Genomic DNA, 20209 nt, shown 5'->3' with positions numbered 1-20209 from the left:
TGTTCCCTAAAAAAAAAGTAAACCATATTCTCTATCTTCTACCGCGGCGACAGGTCTTCTTTATGGTCACCATATTCTTTGGCTGGATTTGCATAAACCAATGACGGGTGATGGTTGGAGTGATTTGCGGAAACCATAATGACACAATGATGTTAAAATGACATCGATGCCCTTCTTTCGAGTTTATGCGCATTGCATTAAGCCTTGATACGGTGGGAGGGGGTACAACCTCGCAGGCGTCGGATGTGAACACGTGGCAACATCTGCACTTGACCACATCTAGGAATGAACAAAATTGGAAACATGGTTATATAAGAGTGAAAAAATGGAAATGATAGTAAGATAAGACTATTTTTCTGAGTTAATGGTTAAAGTCTTTGTTCTAAGAGACCATACTTGTCTCTATCGTTGAACAAGCCCTTAGTTGCCCTTAATTTGTTTGACAGAATTGACGTTTACCAAAACATATTATGATGTGATATACTTACACATTACAGTTTATAACATCTGAGGCCTAGTTTGGAACATAAGAATTTCATACAAAATATTTAATACGGTTAGTACAAAAATAGTTCAGTTCCACTAAATAAAATATATCGACCACATAGTACATCAACCATAGGTATAAATTTGTTACATCAAAAATAAATATGATAATTCATCCTTACATTATTCCAAATAGAGCTACTGCTGGCAGCGCAAAATGTGAATAATTTCTTTTTTTAAGATAATGGAAATAAACCCGGCGTTTGCTCAAAAAAAAGGTACAACCACTTATTAGTTATTACACAAAATCGCTGAACTATATTCACACACCATAGAGTTCATAGGAGACAATCAGAATTTAACAAAACTCCAACACAAACTAATAGACACCAAAACAAGATAAAGAAATCACAATTATTGGCTCCTATTTGTGAATATCCACCCGAAGTTGGTGAAAATATGCATGACCGATGACTCAAGTTTGCGACATGCATTCTTTATTAGCGTGATGTCGTCATCGTACCTTTGTAGTTGAGCCCAATACCAGAGCCAATATGTTTCCCTAAAAAGTACATGCATATAATATTTTAATGCTGATTTGTCAAAATCCATATCATTACTAGTAATCCATAGCCTAACATATAGCAAATGCTCCTACAAGCATCAATTTCTTTGTTTTTGAATCAATCCCCACAAGCCATCTCCTAAAAATGTGACATATATTATGTGGTGGAAATAACCCAAAAGAAATATGTATTACTCTCTAGAGAGATATAGCAAAACGGCAATCCAAGAAAAGGTGATATATTGTATCATTTTTTATACAAAAGCAACACCTCATGCTACCATTCCAATTCCTCCTAGCCAAATTATGTATTTTTACCACCGCCCCTTCAAGCAGATACCACATAAAAATGTTGATATTAAGAAGTGCCTTTAAGCTCCCAAATAAACTTATTCCTCTCAATATACCCATTATTAATTAAGGCTAAATACATAGATCTAACCGAGAATTGACCATTTTATTGAAAATTCCATTTAAAAATGCCATTGTTATTTGATAAATGAATATGCACAATTGAAGCACACAAATTGTGCTAATTGGCCAAGTCCTGATCTACTAATGCTCTCATAAAAGAAATATTGAGTGGAACAGAGCTCGTAACATTTACAACCTAACAATTTCTTCTACGAACTATAGGGTACAAAGATGGGTATCTTTCCTTAAAGGAAGTATTATCTATCCGCTTATCCTTCCAAATTCTGACTTGTTAACCGCTATTTATTATCTAGGAACTCATATTTGAGAAAAATACTTTTAACTTTCAGGAGACCTGACCATAAATGGGAATCCCTTGTTTCCTCTCAACTTGAGTTATTGATTGGTTATTAAGGTATTTTATTTTCAATAAGTCTTGTCAAACTCCTTGCTCATTTATTAACTTAAACAACTATTTGCTCAATAAACACTAGTTTTAAATTTCAAAATTATGTCCCATCTCGTCAGTCTATATTTTTTTGTGTGATCATCATCTTGCCAAAAAAAGTGATATATAATAATCAATTTTCAAAGAACCCCTCTGAGAATCTTAAAAAAAAATATTATAAACGTAGCTAGACTTAAGAGCACATAATTAATCAAAACCAACCTTCCTCCTGCAGGTGTATGTTTACCTTTCCAACAACTAAGTTTTTTTTTAATTCTTTGTTTAATCTTTTTCCAATCTTTATTACTTAGCTTTTTAAAATACATAGAAATACCAAGATATTTTAAAGGAAAGTCTCCCGGTATACAACCAGAAATGTTTGAATATTGTTCATAACATTTTGTGTCTGACCAAAGCAAAATAATTCACTCTTGTGAAATTTATCTTTAGGCAGAAAGCATTTCAAAAGTTGATAATAACAACTATGGGTGTGTTCGTGCCCCTTTTTCCAACCCCTCTCTCTCGCTTTCCACACGCACGTTTTTCAAACTGCTAAACGGTGTGTTTTTTGCAAAAAGTTTTTATACGAAAGTTGCTTAAAAAATCAAATTAATCCATTTTTTAAAAAATATTTTACTAATACTTAATTAATCACATGCTAATGGATTGCTCTGTTTTTCGTGCGGGAGGGATTAGTTCCCATCCCCTAAAACCGAACACAGCATATATATTTTTCGCTTTCTCTAAATCATTGTCAAGAAAAATGAGAGTATCATCTGCATATTATAAAATGAAAAACCATCATCGACTAGATGAGGAATGACCCCACTAATTTAACCATCTTCCTTTGTCCTCTTAAATAATATAGATAGCATATTAACAAATATATTAAAAAGTATGAGGGATAAAGCCTCTCCTTGCCTAAGAACCTTATATATTTGAAAATTAGATGCCACTTGGTTATTTACTTTTATACCAATATATCCATCTTGGATAAAAGAAACTATCCAATCACACTATTTTTTGAAAAACCTTTTATCTTTAATGTTTATTGAACAAACTATTACTTAACTTTATCATACGCTTTCTACAAATCAATCTTAAAAATCTGTGAAATGGTCGAAAATGCTCGCGTTTAGCACGTCGCTCTCCTAACGTGAACAAAACTTTCCACGGTTACGTCATTTGCATCATGCACGTGTCCTCGTCGGTCCTGATCAGTTCGTACGTGCAACTAAATGCCACCCCTTTACTATGCATCTTTTGCCCTTGCAAACGCAGCATATCTCAGGTTTGATTTGGTCGGCAACCACCATTAATTATGAAGATGACTTATGCCTGATAAACACTAATTGCATAACATCCGTCACATCGCATCTCCAAGCAAACATTATCCGGCATGCTGTTACCCGGTTGATGATGGAAGATGACCTGAACACACAGTAATTGGACGGCAGTAGGCACGGGATGGTGATTCAAGTCGTTGCTCTAGTAATTTACTAAACTCCAAATGCTGATGCAGAACAGGCCGAAATTGTGACAATTTGAACTTTTACAAAAACTTATTACCAGAATAGACCATGCCAAAAACATCAACAAAAATACGTTGGAACCGAAAATCTGATTTGGAAGTGGCTCAACGCCAAGTATTTGTTGAATTTATAAGCACATAATAATTTAATGTATTTCATAAATAAATCATGACGTTACAGATGTAAACTAGCGTAAAACCATTATAAGATTTAAACATATAAACTAGGTAGTAAAGCATGAATAAATCGAATATGCGCAACATGCTGAACACGAACTAAGGGTACCGGAAGACCAGTTGCTCAACAGGAAGTACTCGCGGTTGCGGGCGTTGATGACGGCGCTATAGATGGCCAAAAGGCCCGATGGCCCGGCCCACGGCACGGCGTTTTGGCCCAGCCCAAGCACGGCACGGCCCGTCAAGGGTCGGGCCCGTGCCGGCCCGGCCCGACCACCGGCCCGTGACTGGGCCTCTCCGCCGGCACGTTGGGCCGGCACGGCACGATGGGCCGCATGCCAGGCCCGACACATAAACAATAGGGAGGAAGAATAGACATATTATATGCCACGGTCGAAAGAATAGGAACGTAAAATAGACTTATTTTAACTATATATATGTCAGCCCAAAGAGGAGGGACGAACAATAGACTTATTTTCACTATATATATGTCACACCCCAAAGTGGAGGGACGGAAATAGACTTATTTTCGCTATATTATGTCACATCCCAAAAAGGAGGGATGAAAACCAGACTTATTTAAAAAATTGCACGATGGGCCACCCGCGCCTTCAGGCCGGCCCGGCACGGCCCGACGGCTGGTGGGCCGTGCCTGGGCGGGAGGCGCAGCCCATGGGTAGGCACGGCCCGGCACGAAGTGTCGATCGGGCCGTGTCGGCCCGATGGCTGGTGGGCCGGGCCGTGCCGGGCGGGCCTTTTGGCCATCTATAGACAGCGCGCAGCACGCACGCGAAAAGGAAGACGACCCGTTGTGGTCGAACAGGGAGCAGTCGCGCGAAGCGCTTCCCAAAAACCTTATTGCTGTCTTCTCCCGGTGCAGGACGTCGAAGGCGAAGGTTCTAGAGACGGCGTAGTAAAGAGGAGGAGGCAAACCCTATTGATTTCGCGTGTGTTGCGTGGAGGCGGTGGCTCAACTTATATAAAGATATCAGGACGCTTGATCAGGACGTCTGCACGATCTCCGCTCCGCGTAACCGAACCGGATAAGTCATGTGTAACTTATCCCGACTCTACGGCGTTTCACGCACTAGATTATTCAGAGTGTTTCCAGTAAAGAGGAGGAGGCAAACCCTATTGATTTCGCGTGTGTTACGTGGAGGTGGTGGCTCAACTTATATAGAGATATCAGGACGTCTGCACGATCTTTGCTCCGTGTAACCGAACCGGATAAGTTGCGCGTAACTTATCCGGACTCCACGGCGTTTCACGCACCGGATTATTCACCATCATGCCAGGCGAGGCGAGCGAGCACGTGTATTCCCCCTCTTCTCTCCACTTCACATGCTTCAAGTGGTTATGAGAGCATCCTCCGTTATAAGAAGGTCTCCCTCTCCTAGAGTAGGCAAAGTAGTACTAAACTCCCCATCCATGCCGTCACATGAGGTGGGCTTTTGTGATTTTTCGAAGAATTAATCTTCGTATGGGCTAAGACCCATCAATTAATTCCAACAGTACTGTGGTGCTGAACTCGGACACGCATTAAAACGAGTATGATCTGTGAACTGGTCTGGTGGTAGTTGCTTTCACGGTATAGCTTGAGGAGTTGAGGCCTTGGGTTGATCCTGCGCATAGCCAAATAATTTTTTGGAGTTTTTTTTAACAGAAAATAACGCTGGCCCCACTAGCAAGGTGCGGAAAAAAAGTAAGTGAAGATATTTTTTTCGAAGTATTTGTTTGGAACAAATAGGAGTTTTTTTAACAGAAAATAACGTTGGCCCCACTAGCAAGGTGCGGAAAAAAAGTAAGTGAAGATATTTTTTTCAAAGTATTTTTTGGAACAGATAATAACGCTGGCTGGAAAAAAGAAAAAGAAATACAGCGCTTCAAGGATTCAAGCTTGGGTCTGCAGATTGAGAGAGAGGTGCACCAACCACTGTATCACTGTAGACCTTTTTGCTAAATAGGAACAACAATATACTTCACAAAAATTCAGCGCCAGGCAGTGTGGCGATTTCTGGTATTGACGTGGCAAAATCTCCATGCCAAAGGGTATGTCACTGATACGTTTGGACCTCAGTGCCATCGATGGCGCTGGCGCTAAGGTCGAGGTTTGTTTTTTTTTTAAGTTTTTGACACGGTCTATTATTATAATAAGATTTTATAAAAAGTCAAATTGTGAAAATTTGGGCAGAACAGACCCCTTCTCAAACGGTTAAACCCACTCAATATCACCATCCACGAGATTTTGAACCATTTGCCATCTTCTTTAATGGCGCACTCTCAAATGCCATTTTCTTTTCTTGAATAATGTTGATTATTTGCCATCCGACTCTTTATATTCTTTCTATTTTACCATTCTTTCCTACCAACTCAGCAAACTTGTGTGACAAATGACATTAATATCCCTCATCTCCTTTCCCATCTGCAGTTCACGGACTGTGCCATCACCGGCCTCGTCAAGTGAAGAAGCTATTGCTTTCCTAGTTTGCTTGGTCGATTGGTAATTTGGTATATATGCAAGTAATTAATTTGGAGGGCTGAATGAGTGCCACTGTTGATTGCTTTACTTAATGCAGCGCTCAATCGAAAGCTTGGTCTTTTTTTTCTGTAGTGTGTTTTCTTCTTTTTATCTTCGATGCTTCATGTTGGCTCTACGCGAAGATGCAGGACGAAAGCGCTTTCTGCCATCATGGGAACTTTGTCGCTACGCTAGCTTGACAGTTCGATTTACCTCATAACTGATGAGAATTGCTCGTCCGAGCGGTTGCCCACGAAGCGGATAAAAGCCGAGGTAGCGGTCACTGGTCAAGGGCGGTACGCCCTTCCTTATAGGCAGTCGCCAACTCGCCATCGCCGTCGGATCAAGAAGTGGCGAGGTCGGCTTGAAGACGGCACCGTTGCACGTTGCAGGAACAATGCAGAGGAAGAACCGAAGAGACGGGGGTAGTGAAGTTATTTGTCACACAGGTTTACTGAGTTGGCAAGCAAGAGTGGCTAAATAGGAACAATATAGTGGGTCAGATGGCAAATAGTTAAAGTCATTTGAGAAGATGGCATTTGAGAATACACCATTCAAGAGAATGGCAAATAGTCCAAAATCCCGTGGGAGGTTGTGCGCCTAGAGCGCGTGCGTTACAATGGAAAACAAATAAAGTTTGTAACTTATTAAATCAATTAATAATCACTTGTTTAGTCTAACTAATACTATATTTTTTTATTGAACAAGTAGGTGATATTGAAATTTAGAGAACCAATAGAGAAATAGGAAAGACCTTGTTAAAAGTTGGTGTAATAATATAGATTGTAGGGCCCAAATTTAGTGATAGGGGTGGTGTGGGACCACCACCACCACCACCACTATTATTATTATTATTATTATTATTGACTTTGTATTTTACATTTCAATTTTATGCTTCCCAACTCCCATGCTTGTAAACTGTCCATATCCTAAAAGAAATTCTCTAAAATTTAATCTTAGAACACATTTCGAAGGAAACTTTTTAACTTCGTCGCAGAAGTTAATTCATTCATTTATACCCTGAAATAGCTGTCACAAAATTACATAATCTATCAATTTGTTGGCACCAGTACCCGTAGTGGCATCCACAGACGTGCCACCAAAGGGGATAGATGTTGTCAAACGATCACCTGGGAGGGACCTCATCACAGTGAACATGCACAGGTTTGTCCTAGGCTCGATAAGCCAGTTAGGACGCCATCAAAAGTCGCAGATACGAGAGACAATGAGTAATCTGGAAATTGGTGGGTGAATATATGTAAATTGGTGGGTGAATATATGTAAGATACAGGACGCAATAAGGAAGGGCAGGTGATTGGTTGATTTTTCAATCGACATTGGCCACTATATTTAAGAGGGGTGGTCTTACGTCTATAGGATCTTCTCCACGGTTCTATTAGTCTTAGAGAAAGAACCCTCGTACCAAGCATGGAAACACGAGAAATACCAAAATTGATCAGACTCGCGGTTGCATGACGGTCTTAGGTATACTAAGACTGAGTTCGTTTGTAGAGCTTCTAACTTTTCTCTCTCGTTTTCCGCACGCACACTTTTCAAACTGCTAAAAGGTATGTTTTTCGAAAAAAAATTTATAGGAAAGTTATTTTAAAAAATTATATTAATCAATTTTTCAAGTTAATTTTAGCTAATAATTAATTAATCATGTGCTAATGTGCCTCTTAGTTCTTCGTGCTGGAAGGGAAGGTTCCCAACCACCACAAACTAACACAGCCTAAGGTCAGTTCATATTAAGCTGCTAGACAGTCCGGCATTATAACACCGGTTTATCCAGTTGTAGTCATCTCCAAAGGATTTTGCAACCCTTTGTCTCTTACTCTTACGAGTATCTACAATGTTTTCCTGCTCAGGATTTCCCTCAGGCGTTTGATCATTGTGTTCTATCGGTGCAAAGTGCTCATAGGGTATGACAGTTTCTTGACTAGAAGTGCTATGTGTATTTTTCATGTGAAATTCATTCTCAAAGAATGTAGCATCTCTGGACTCAATAATTGTACCAACATGCATGTCGGGTACTCCAGAGTTTACTATTAAGAATCTATAACCCACGCTGTGAATAGCACAACCAAGGAACACTCAATCAACAGTATTCGGTCCAAGTTTACGCTTTTTGGCTATAGATACATTTACCTTGGCCAAACAGCCCCATGTTCGTAGGTATGAGAGATTTAATTTCTTCCTTTCCCATTCCTCGAATGGGGTTACTTCCTTATGCTTCATTGGAATTTTATTCAGGACATGACACGCAATCAAAACTGCCTCACCCCACCATTCCTTGGAAAGTCCCGCAGTGTCTAACATGGCATTCACCATCTCAGTTAGAGTACGGTTCTTTCTTTCGGCTAACCCATTTGATTGGGGTGAATAGGGAGGCGTCCTCTCATGAATAATTCCAAACTCTTCGCAAAAAGATGTAAACTCATTGGAAAAATACTCCCCACCTCTATCAGACCTCAACCGTTTGATTTGCCTTTCAATTTGGTTTTCTACCTCAACTTTATAGGTCTTAAAGTAATGCAATGCTTCATCCTTTGTTTTCAATAGATACACATAACAAAATCTAGTGCAATCATCTATCAGTGTCATGAAATATTTCTTTCCCCCTTTAGTCAAAACGCCATTCATTTCGCACAAATCGGAATGAACAAGTTCTAGAGGTGCCAAATCTCTCGCCTCAGATGCCTTGAGAGGCTTGCGAGGTTGTTTCAATTGAACACAAGCATAGCACTTGGAACCTTTGACCAAAGTGAATTTTGGAATTAAACTCATATTAGCCAAGCGCGTCACACAACCGAAATTCACATGACAGAGTCGCGAATGCCACACATTGGACTCATCATTCTCGCTAATATGGTTCACAACATTATTATTATTACACATGTCATCCAAAGAAAAGCGGAACAAGCCTCTGCTGTCATAACCTTTTCCAATAAAAGTTCCAAATTTAGATAGGACATATTAATTGGATTCAAACACAAGTCTAAAACCTTCTCTACATAGTAGAGACGCTAACTAGATTCTTCTTTATTAAAGGGACATGTTGCACGTTCTTCAGCTGCACGGTCTTTCCCGAAGTAAACTTCAGATCGACCGTACCAACACCATGAACAGCCGCAAGTGACCCGTTTACCATCAACAAGGAGGAACTTCTCCCGACCTGATAAGAAGAAAATAGGGAAATATCAGCACATACATGAATATTAGCACCAGTATCAACCCACCAATCAGGTGAATGAAAAACAGAGAGAACTGTAGGTAATAATTTACCGTACCCCGATGTTCCTCCGCCCTCGCTAATGACTGTCAGGGCTATGGATACCACATACCTAATAGTAGTTGACTAAATCTCAGCAGGACCCACCACATACCATGTCCTATACGGAAACAACCTGCAGATATAGGAGGAGTTCCGGATAAGGAAAGACAACCAGAGTTCTACATGGGAACGACAAGGACTACTCGGATTGTATCCATATTGGTTTCCCTAGTTCTACTTGGACAAGGGGACACCCATGGGTATAAATACAAGGCCCCCTAGGAGGAGAGAGGACACGATCACAATCAACACCCACCACAATCAACATACACGGAACAATAGATCAAGACACAAGATCCACATACAAGCCAACATACGCCTAAACAAGACGCCGGATATCGACTTCAGAGATAGACACGGCTAGTCCCCTACGGTTTCTCCGGATACTGATAAGAGAGACATTGCGCTGTCTCTGATCTCACTGGGCACGAACTCGAGGAGAAGGACTACCCTGTTGTCGACTACGAGTCAGTCCTTCAGACCGCCATGGCGACAACAGTTAGATAGGTTACCCCAAATATTGTACTGGTGTGATTATGGTGAATAAGAGCAATACCAGCTTCGGCCAACAGGATGTAGGGTTATTACCTGACAATTCAGGGGCCCAAACCTGTATAAAAATCCTCGTCTCCATCTCTTTTACCTCAGTCTCGTCTCGTGTATACCCTGGTACCAACGATCCCCATACTATGCAAATACCAGAATCGCGACATCAAACGTCGACAATGACCATGTTGGCAGACTTCCTGTCTTTGCGCTCAGGACAGTCCTTGGCCCAATGTCCAGACTTGCCACACACAAAGCAGTCTCCCTTTGCCTTTCCCTTGCCTTTCTTCTTAAAATTGGTTGTAGCCTTGGGTTTGACATCAGGCTTGACTTTCTTGTTGTTGTGAAATGCATGAGGGTTCTTCTTCTATACCATATTGGCACTAGAACCTCCCTCAACCATTTTGCCCCGGTTGTCCTTTGCCCTCGCCTTCTCTTCAACACCCAAAGAGCCAATGAGATCAGAAACACTGAACTCTTTTCTCTTGTGCTTTAGAGAAGTAGCAAAGTTCGACCAAGAAGGTGGCCATTTGGCAATAATGCTACCCTCCACAAACTTGTCCGGCAACTCACAGTTGTTGTTCTCAAGTTCTTTAGCCAGCATCTAAATCTCATGAGCTTGTTCTACTACAGAACGGTCATCGACCATCTTGTAGTCATAGAACTGCTCCATAACATACAGCTCACTGCCGGCGTCGCAAACTCCGAACTTGGCCTCAAGTACATCCCACATGTCCTTCCCTGAAGGCATGTGCATATACACGTCCACTATATTGTCAGCGAGTACACTAATCAATGCTCCACAGAACAGGCAATCCGAAGCCTCGAACTTAACCTCTTCCTCAGGAGAGAGAGGTGGTTCACTTCATTTGCCCCATGAAACATAGAAACATTGCATCGCTGTCAACCACAGAGGTGCATGTGCTTTCCACCTCTTATAATTAGAACCATCAAAAGCATGTGGTTTCGTACAGTAGTAAAGCCAACTAACGAAAATGACCCATCAGGTTTTTGGATTGTTGGAAATATAGTCATATATCAGCATATTTTAATCCAAAATATTAAGACAATAATCATGGCATGAACAATGTGAGGTGATCTAGTGATAAAATCAAACATAACCAGAAGCATGCTTAGGATATAATAAGCATCATCATCATACATCGAACGCAATAGAATTGCGACTAATAAAGATATCAAAAACCGAAATAACAGTAAGGGTAGAAGGTTATACCCTGTGAATGTCCCTCCGCTGGATTGTGAGGCAGAAATGCCTCCATTGGTGTTGTCGTTCGCAGCGCCAGATCCAGCTCCCGGCGCGCCATCTCTAGGTTCGGCAGCGGCGGCAGACATGGTACGGACGTACGGTCGAAGACGAGGAGCAGTCGTGCGGAAGCACTCCCCAAAAACCTGATGACCCGCCTACCCGGTGCAAATCTCAGGCGAAGGTGTGGTTCCGGAGGCCCTGCTCGCTCCGATCTCTCGTGCGCGCAAGCAATCAGAAGCGGGGAAGCAGAACAGTAGCGTGCAAAGTAACCGAGCAGATCTGATCGGGTTGCCTCTTTCCTTATAGCGCAGGAGAGATATCCGCCCGTTGCCGTAGTAACGACGCGAGATCAATGGGTATTGAATCGCCTGCCCGTTACGGAGGCAATCTCGGGGTTGGTCCGTTGCAAAAGGATACAGAGAGGCGCAACGCAATGCAATGCACGCACGCCCGCCTCGCCCACGCCCCCGGCCCGGCGCGCGCGCGCGTGTGGCTTTCCAATCCCCACCTCAACCGGTCAACAGGGAGCCTCCAATAACTCCCTATTTAAGTTGAGATACTCCTCATTTAATTCCCAGGGTGGTATTATTATCCTTAACATTTATTATGGGCTGCCCATTTATTCTAACAAGAGAGAGCAAGCCAAGGGCACAAATGATTGCAAATGGAACCAGCAGCCCTCACAAGTGAGGGGAGGTGGGTATTTATACCCACATCACAAATCTGCCCGTTGGTGTGCAATAAAAGTGATTTTTGGAACTTTCGACAAACATTTTTGGAACTTCCAAAAATTCCAGATCTTAGAAATAATCGAAGTCAACGCATTTTCAGAGCTTCCGAAAATTTCCAGAACGCCAAAAATTGTTCTGTGTATTTTCGGAACTTCCGAAAATTATTTTTGGAACATCCAAAAATTTACAGAACACTCCAATAAGAGAAATGCTTCCAAGAAAATTAGATTTTGAGCACCCGCATCACTCCTTATATGTCTATGCATCATTCCCCTTAATAGTACAGCTTTCCAACGACACAATGCAAGGTACAAGATACAATATACCATTTGATCATTGCCGTATTACATCGTGATGTCGCATTCACGGGGTATGCATCACATTACAACATGTTGAGGACATAACAACCTTCACATTTGCTTGAATAAAAATGTTAGTCCTCTCTAATCGCATTGTAATCAATCATCAAAATCAATAGGAGCCTAGATACACTTTCACTCACTATATGGGATGGGATAAATTATCCCGACATGTTGGAGTTTCACGACATCCCTCGTGGAATTATTTAGTCCTCGTTGCAGCTCTCAAGAGGGCGCACAAGAAGGATCTAGAAGAATACGATGAGTACAGAGCATTGTACTAATCCGCTTATGGTCTTGAAGTGAGTAGCTTAGAACATAGCGATGCTTTTCTAACACGGCTGTGAGCTTGGAGGTCTTGTCATCGGAAAGCTTGTCGCTTATGATAACGGGCGATTCCGTACCATCGTGCAAGTAGGCATAGAGAAGGCTTAAAGGGCTCAACCAAAGGTTGTGAAGGCAGATCGGTTTTGGGTAACTCGATCACCTCTCTAGGATCGTCCTCCTCCTTGACGAATGCACTGGCATCATCTTTTAGGAGGGATTCGGGGAACTCAAATGAAGAGATAGCCAACACTTCCTCAATTGGCTTGGAATCGGGAATGAGTTCTGCCAAAGAATTTTTTGATCGAAAGATCAGGACAGAAAATGCCATTTTCCCAAGTTTGATGTTGAGGACTCCGGTATGCGGAGCATCAAGGAGAAGTTTCTCTATGGGATGACCTATGAGAAGTGGAAGTCAGGGACTTCAAAAACATGGAAGTCTAGAATAGCCTCGACATCATTGTGTCAGATCAGCACCCTGCGCAGAATCTCATAACCTTCGATAATAGGACCAAATGGGCTCCGGGAAGTTCTGTCTCTTGGAGCCAACAGTTCGTCTCCTAAGCAATTTAATGCAAAGGTTGCAAACATAATATTTGCATGAATAGTGGGATTATAAAGATTTTGCACCATGGCCTCTCTCATGAGACATGGAATATTTAAGGACGAGGAGCTAATCTGAGTTACTTCAGAAGAAAGCTCCACCTACCTTAATCACTCATCACTCATGATGGTAGTTAATTCCTGCACCATCTCTTTGAAGAGATTCTCCTCGAGTAGTGCAGGATAAGTACGTGGGACTGGTGGTCTCTTTTGGCAGGAATTGTTTGAGGTGTGTCCATAATCTTCAAAAAGATCACCCTCAAATAAGAACAGGGATTCCAAAGGCTGAATTTTTTCTACCTTCGGTTCCTGAGGTTCCGGTAAGGATTCAACGATCGAAACATGGGATGTGGAGGTTGTATTCTCTGATTCGGCCATCGATGGTTCCTCATGTGTATCCTCGATTTCCAGGATGGTTTCGCAATGAACGAAGGAAGTGTTCTCTATGATATGATCCAAGAGGTCCCTACCTTCTGACATTGTACCATCCTGAAGTTTTAATTAATCAACTTAAGTGGAAATCGGGGTATGTCCTTAGTAAAAGTTGGAAGTTTTAAAGCTATTTGGGTTCAAAACCTCATGCGGTTAATTTGTGTATAAAAAACATGGGTAGAAATTGAAACCATTTTCCCAAACTGTTGGTTTGAGTTATTAAGAAACTTTAGTGATCATTATAGGTAGACTAATGACCCTACAACCTTTTGCTAGATAAACAAAAACTTTTTTTAATGACTCATCCATCGTTCAGAGAGTGTTTTGGTGCTAATAAAATCTACCAACAGTTTCGAGGAGTAGCTAGACTAATTTTTGTTTTCCCTTCCACAAGGGGAACAATGTTTCTAGAGACCAAACTGACTGAATACTAGATAATCCATGAAGCTCTAGTGTTTGGTCTGGTGTTTGGTGTCTTCTTTTAGCTTCTAAGCTTTGTCCAAGCCTCTATGTATATAACCAAATTAAATGGTCAAGCGGTAGTTAAGAAACGTTGTAGTATAGTTGTTAATCTTTCGCTCTTTGGATAATCTACCTGACCATGCTTCGCAATTGGCTAGTAGAATTAGTAACAAGTGATTGTGTGCTTGTGTACTTGTTTGTAATGATTTTTATGTCGTTCATAATTGGTTGATACATGTTAAATAAACATAGAGACTTTATATAACAAATCTAAGCAACATAAAATCCATGAAGATCCTCATGTCACTTAGACAACCTAAGATGACCACTATGAAGGTTTCATAATTTTATCATTCTTTTTACTACCTCAAATATATCAGTCAAATATAGTCACACTTAGTTAATAGAAACCTAATTGGCAAAATGAAGCAACTTCTAAATGTGCCTAAAGTTGAACTGAAGGATATAGGTTTTATAATTTATTCAAATACTAGATTATTTATTATGAGTTAATATAATTTTTCTAGAATTTTTACACTCAGTTTTGACCTCATTAAAATTCAATTTAGTTCTCAGCATACCCCATTTCACCTTTTTGCCAGAATTAAAATATTTCAAATTTTTGAGTGAAACTTTGAAAAATGGAAACTACGTAACTCAATCTATCTCCATGCCAGAACACACATTTTTGACTCTCTTTTAGCTAGGACAAACTAGTTACCCAAGAAGGAGAGAAGGAAAATTCTTGAAAACTCACTATTTTCAATGTGTATGTAAGGTTCTAACCTTCCTTTATCTGTCCCATGACCCAGCTCAACTTGGCCCCACCTTTCACTGACCTAGGCTCTCCACCAAGCCCCATCCCACCTCCAGGTCGTCCACCCACCTCAGGTCCATAAGACTAGCAAGAAACCCTTTCATCTTCTTCCTTTTTTCTTTCTCCCTTGCTTGTTCTTTTCTTTCTTGCAAGCTGAGCTCCCAGTTCACTTCTTTCCATCAAATCTCCTCCAAACACTTGAGATCCATCCCTGCATGTCACACCACAGCAATCTCAAGTATCCAAGCCTCCCATCCATCCAAATATCTTGCACATGCATGGGTTCGTGAGGGAGATCGGGAAGAAAATAGGTGGAGCTTGCTGCTGGTTGCAGCAACAAAACAACAACCATGTTTTTCCTCCACTTGGTGAGTTTCCTTCCCATCCATTGTGTCCCTCTTGTGAGTGCCATTGTGTTGAGCCTCCCTACCTCTCTCCACAGGTCATTGATGCAAGATTTTAGAGCATAGAACAGTTGCAACTCGTTTCTCTCCACTCCGACCATTACAACCCCCATCCCCCTCAGTTTACTCAGGTTGCTATCACCATTTTTTTTCTTCTTCATCGATTTGTTCTTGTGCTATGGCTGTTTGTGCTCCAACCTTCGCAACCACAGTACCTGACCACCTGCATTTTAAAGTATATGCATGCATGGAGTGTAACAGCAACCTTTGGACCTTTATGAGTTGCCATTGGAAGCAAGTTGCTACCTTTCAGCATCATAAGTTCTTAGGCCAGCTAGAAACTTCATGTTACGACTTAATCCCTCATAGACTAACCAGCACCTTGTAAAAATTGTATTTACAAAACCAATAGCTGAGCTAAATCATGCCTTCTTCATTTTCCTCAATCACTGAGCATTTGTAAAGTAAACTTTCGAATCAAATCTTGGGCACAAGGGCTGCAGGCAGCAGTTTTCTTTTTCTCACTCTCTAGGTTTCATATATACCTACTATCTTGTTCAAACTCCAAATTAAATAATCGAATACTATTCCTATCACCAGTAAATTATACTCTTTTGTATGGAGCAAGTTTCACCCATGAAAATTTGCTAGAATATGTGGGGATCACCAAATGACCCATAGTTTATATTCAGTTTTGGCATAGGACCATTTTCAGCATTTGTGGCTCGTCACTTTTATATCTCCAGAATCATGGCAGCAAATAGGGTCATTCTTTTCACCCATGTTCTTCTTGAAAATGTGACATGTCCACTGTGTTTACCCCGTGTTCTGTAGAGCATGTTGCATATGCATGTTTATTCGAATCTTATTTGCATATTTGCCTCTTATCGATAGATTCGGAGAATTCGGAGTATGTGGAGCAAGACTCTGAGGTTGAGTGTGTTTCCACGCAGCAGCAAGGCAAGCACCTAAGCATATAGAACCTATGCTTTCTCTAAAAATGATTTGGTTGCAATCTATATGTATATATATATATATATATATATATATATATATATATATATATATATATATATATATATATATATATATATATATATATATATATATATATATATATATATATATATATATATATATATATATATATATATATATATATATATATATATATATGCATGTATTGCCTAGATATTAATATTGTCGGTTTATGGTGTATGGGTAGAACCTATTAATGCATTTAGTTCTTGTGATATCGTTGTCTTATACCCTATTACCACTGGTTGGGATTACTTGGGATGTCTTATTCATTAATGCTTAGCCATGCTTAGTGCTAATAGAACTATAGGGATAGACAGTGCTTAATAGTGGTATATAGACAACTTGCATTATTGGGCATAAAACTTGAGCACTTACACTAAATAATGGTTGATGAAATATGTTGGACTTGGACGGGTGATAGGGCGATGATGGGAGGTTGGTTTCCCCTGATGCAAGTAGCCCCATCTAGGTCGTTAAGGACCGAACATTTTGACATCTAATCAAGCACCCTATGTACTTACCACATGCCTTATTTGGGACCGGCTTGTTCTTACTAGTTCTACTGTGATCATTTATACTACGTTGGAGAGTCGTGAGGCAGGTAGCCTTTGGAGGTTCTCGGGTGCCTAGGTTTGGCCGGGGGTGCCTCCCGCGTGGCGCGCCCGCCTTGGTCACATCATGCACGCACGTGACTGAGTCGTCGGGAACCCCAGCGTAGTATAGGTGGTTGGGGTGGGGCTAAGAAAGGGCATGTAATGAGCTTGAATCACTTATGTACCGCACTCGACGGGGTGTGTAGCATTTGATATTTGTTCATTTCGTGTGGGTCCAGTTGTACACCTTTGATCAGAGTATAATCTATTCGAATAGCCGCGTCCTCGGTTATGAACAATGCTTGATGTGTTAGTCACTTATGTTAGAATCAAATGTGGATTATTATGGATGGGATTATGTTTGATGGTGGTGTTGGCATGTTGTGCCATGTTGGTATGGACTTTGGTAGTCCATGGTTGATGATGAGAGCGCCGTTTGGGCTCATTTGCTTATATATTTCAGAATTATATACTTGCTGTCCATAAATTAAAATGATGCTAGAGTTACTTGTCCTTACTTATTTTACTCATTAATTTCTCAATAAAATTAGCTTTATGCAAACGTTGAACCTAGAGACCCACTATAGGCTAGAAAGCTTGCATACTTCTCTCTCCCTTATGTATATATAATTTTGGGTAAGACTTGCGAGTACAATCTTGTACTTAACCCGGTGTCTGCAATTTCAGGAGAGGATTCCGGTTATGAGTTATGCTTCTTGTGTGGTCATTGCTCTGCTGAGGGTGGCGAGGGCAATGAGTGATCTCTTGCAGCTTGGCTCTTGCCCGGTTGGTTTGCCCTAGTGGGGTTGTGGCACCACCGATTTTATCTTTTGCCTATGAACTCTAATTGAGACTTCTGCTGCTATATTTATGTGTTGTATGTTGGGATCTTGGACCCTATTATGTGTCATGTACCTGCTGCACTTTAACCCTATTATGGTACTTGCTATGTTTATTAATTGCTTGCGATGAAAGTGTGAGGCTAGTCGCATTCCTACGGACTAGCTAAGCATGAGTAACGGGTTTTGATCGCTTGAGATAATCGGGGATAGTGCCTTGGATCGAGTCACTGGGGTATGCTTTTGGTCGCCACCTTCGAGTGGTTGACGGACATATGACGGAGTAGACTGGCAAGCTATCTTATGATTATCTCTTGTGTTCACTACTTGGCATTCCAGTTATTATAACAGAAGGTTGTCAACCGCGATCATGGACACATTGAGGATGAGTGGCTATTTATGCGTGTATGGATCCCACTTCTCCAATAGTATGTGGTGTTCGCGTTGGACACTGGATGGTATAATACTCGGGGTGTCCACAGACATCGTTTTGTGTGCGCACGAACCTACAGCAGAAGTATCGAGATACATGGCAGACATCTTGTCTAAACCCGAGTGGAAGTGTTGTAACAACACATGATCGGTAAAGAAAAGTCTGTGTCGTCTTGAGTTAACAAGGAGAAACGAGCATAGGCTGCACCAATGGATTCTTTCGCGTGAACCTCCACGTAGAGAGACTACACGGGTTAACAGGAAGAAAGCAAGGCATAATATGCTTTTTAATTTGTCCCATCAATATGCAGTTTTCTCATGGTATGAGTATACCATTGCTTCGCCCCCTCTGTAAGAGAGAAGTGAAACAATTTCCACTTTAAGGTTTCTTATGTCATGTCCGTTATTGTCAGGCATAAGCACAATTGCTCAAACTCACGCAAATGATGGTAGGGATTTTCGCTTTCACATCCTGAGAAGGATTATTCCCGAACCATGGCTCTTAAGCTAGGACGGAGTTCATACCAGATGAACAGATATGTTTGAAGAAAAAGGTGGCTCACAGAACTCGGTCCTTGGAGCATAAAGGTTTTGAATAGAAAGGTGCTCCGTGCTAGGTAAGAAGAGAAAGGAAGGACAACAAAGAAAAGATATGAGGATGAATCAGGTTTGAAGATGATATAGCAACCGTTCCATGGCAACAGCGTCAGAAATGCTTGTTAGTATTTGATATAGTAAAATAAAAATCGGAAGCGCACAGATACCGCTGTAGCACTTCAACTTAGAGTATTCCAAAGGTATCAAATCATAGGGATTGTGTGCATATCTAATAATAGGATTCTATCCAAGGACAGCACCTAATGGTAGGCTAAGGCTAAAGAAGATTCTTACGGGTTAATGTACTATACTTGAGTTAAAGGTAAAACTCTATCAATTGCTTTGAGCACTAGCACTCTCCTGGTTTGACAAACTGAGTCAATGTACGTAAACATGGAGGGATATAAAAGATGGACAAGGTTGTCACCACCTGCCGCATACCTCACTTTGCATGGAGCACACAACAAATAAAGGAAACCACTAACCTAGACACCGCGCCTAAGTTATTGATAATTACTCTAGCCTCGCGCAGAAACTTCATTCTTTACTCAGAGTCCTAATACTAGAGCACATAATAATTGAACTAAGCGACGAACCCGTAACGATGTAACTATATCTCACTCAAGCAAATAATTAAATACTATATGGAGATCTCAAATACTTACTTTATTAAAACAAGCATTCGCTGAGGTCAAGCAACAGAAGAAGGCTGACAACTCCAATGCTTCTCCGGAACTCGAGTGGAAGAATGTCAACAAACCTGACACTCCTTCTGAACTTCCCAAAGAGAACTCCGATATTTGGGGGCATTTCTTCCAGAGCTTCCCATCACTTTCTACCTAATTCCACATACTAAGGTGATGCCTTAAAATATGGATGTGAGTTATACTCCACTTAAGTCTTGTATTGGAAATGAGAGTTTCTTGTCCTTTTATAGTGTGCTATGAAGGTTACCAACATAACCACCACTAGGAGTGCATCTGGAGCCTACATAAGGAAGGTCAGGATGGGAGGTGGCAGTGAAGATTCGGCTGAGCCCCTAGTTTGGCCAAACTGTGGGCCCCACTTCCGAGCTGCTTCTTCGGCTAGGAGGCCGACTGGCGGGTCCCTATATTAGTGCATCGTGGATAAGCCCATTTTATATCGGTTTTGACTGTCATGTGGACCCTCCAATCCTAGCGCTCGTGTACGATTGGTCGGAGATGCATTTCGTCGCAAGACGGGTGTGTTTTCATTTAGAAATCACCTGCATACTCATATTTACCAATACGAGTGATAATGGTTAGTAG

General features: G+C 41.1%; 1 long non-coding RNA gene across 1 annotated transcript; it reads left to right on the top strand.

The window, feature by feature from the left end:
• Window positions 1–15125: 15125 nt before the first annotated feature.
• Window positions 15126–18011, top strand: LOC112939050 (uncharacterized). The gene is made up of 4 exons (XR_003242453.2): window positions 15126–15382; window positions 15457–15549; window positions 16313–16378; window positions 17740–18011. It is a non-coding gene; the product is annotated as an uncharacterized lncRNA (long non-coding RNA).
• Window positions 18012–20209: the final 2198 nt, after the last annotated feature.

The sequence above is a fragment of the Oryza sativa genome, chromosome 1, assembly GCF_034140825.1.
Source record: "Oryza sativa Japonica Group chromosome 1, ASM3414082v1".
Classification (NCBI taxonomy): domain Eukaryota; kingdom Viridiplantae; phylum Streptophyta; class Magnoliopsida; order Poales; family Poaceae; genus Oryza; species Oryza sativa.
This window is presented reverse-complemented; position numbering and strand designations above follow the sequence as displayed.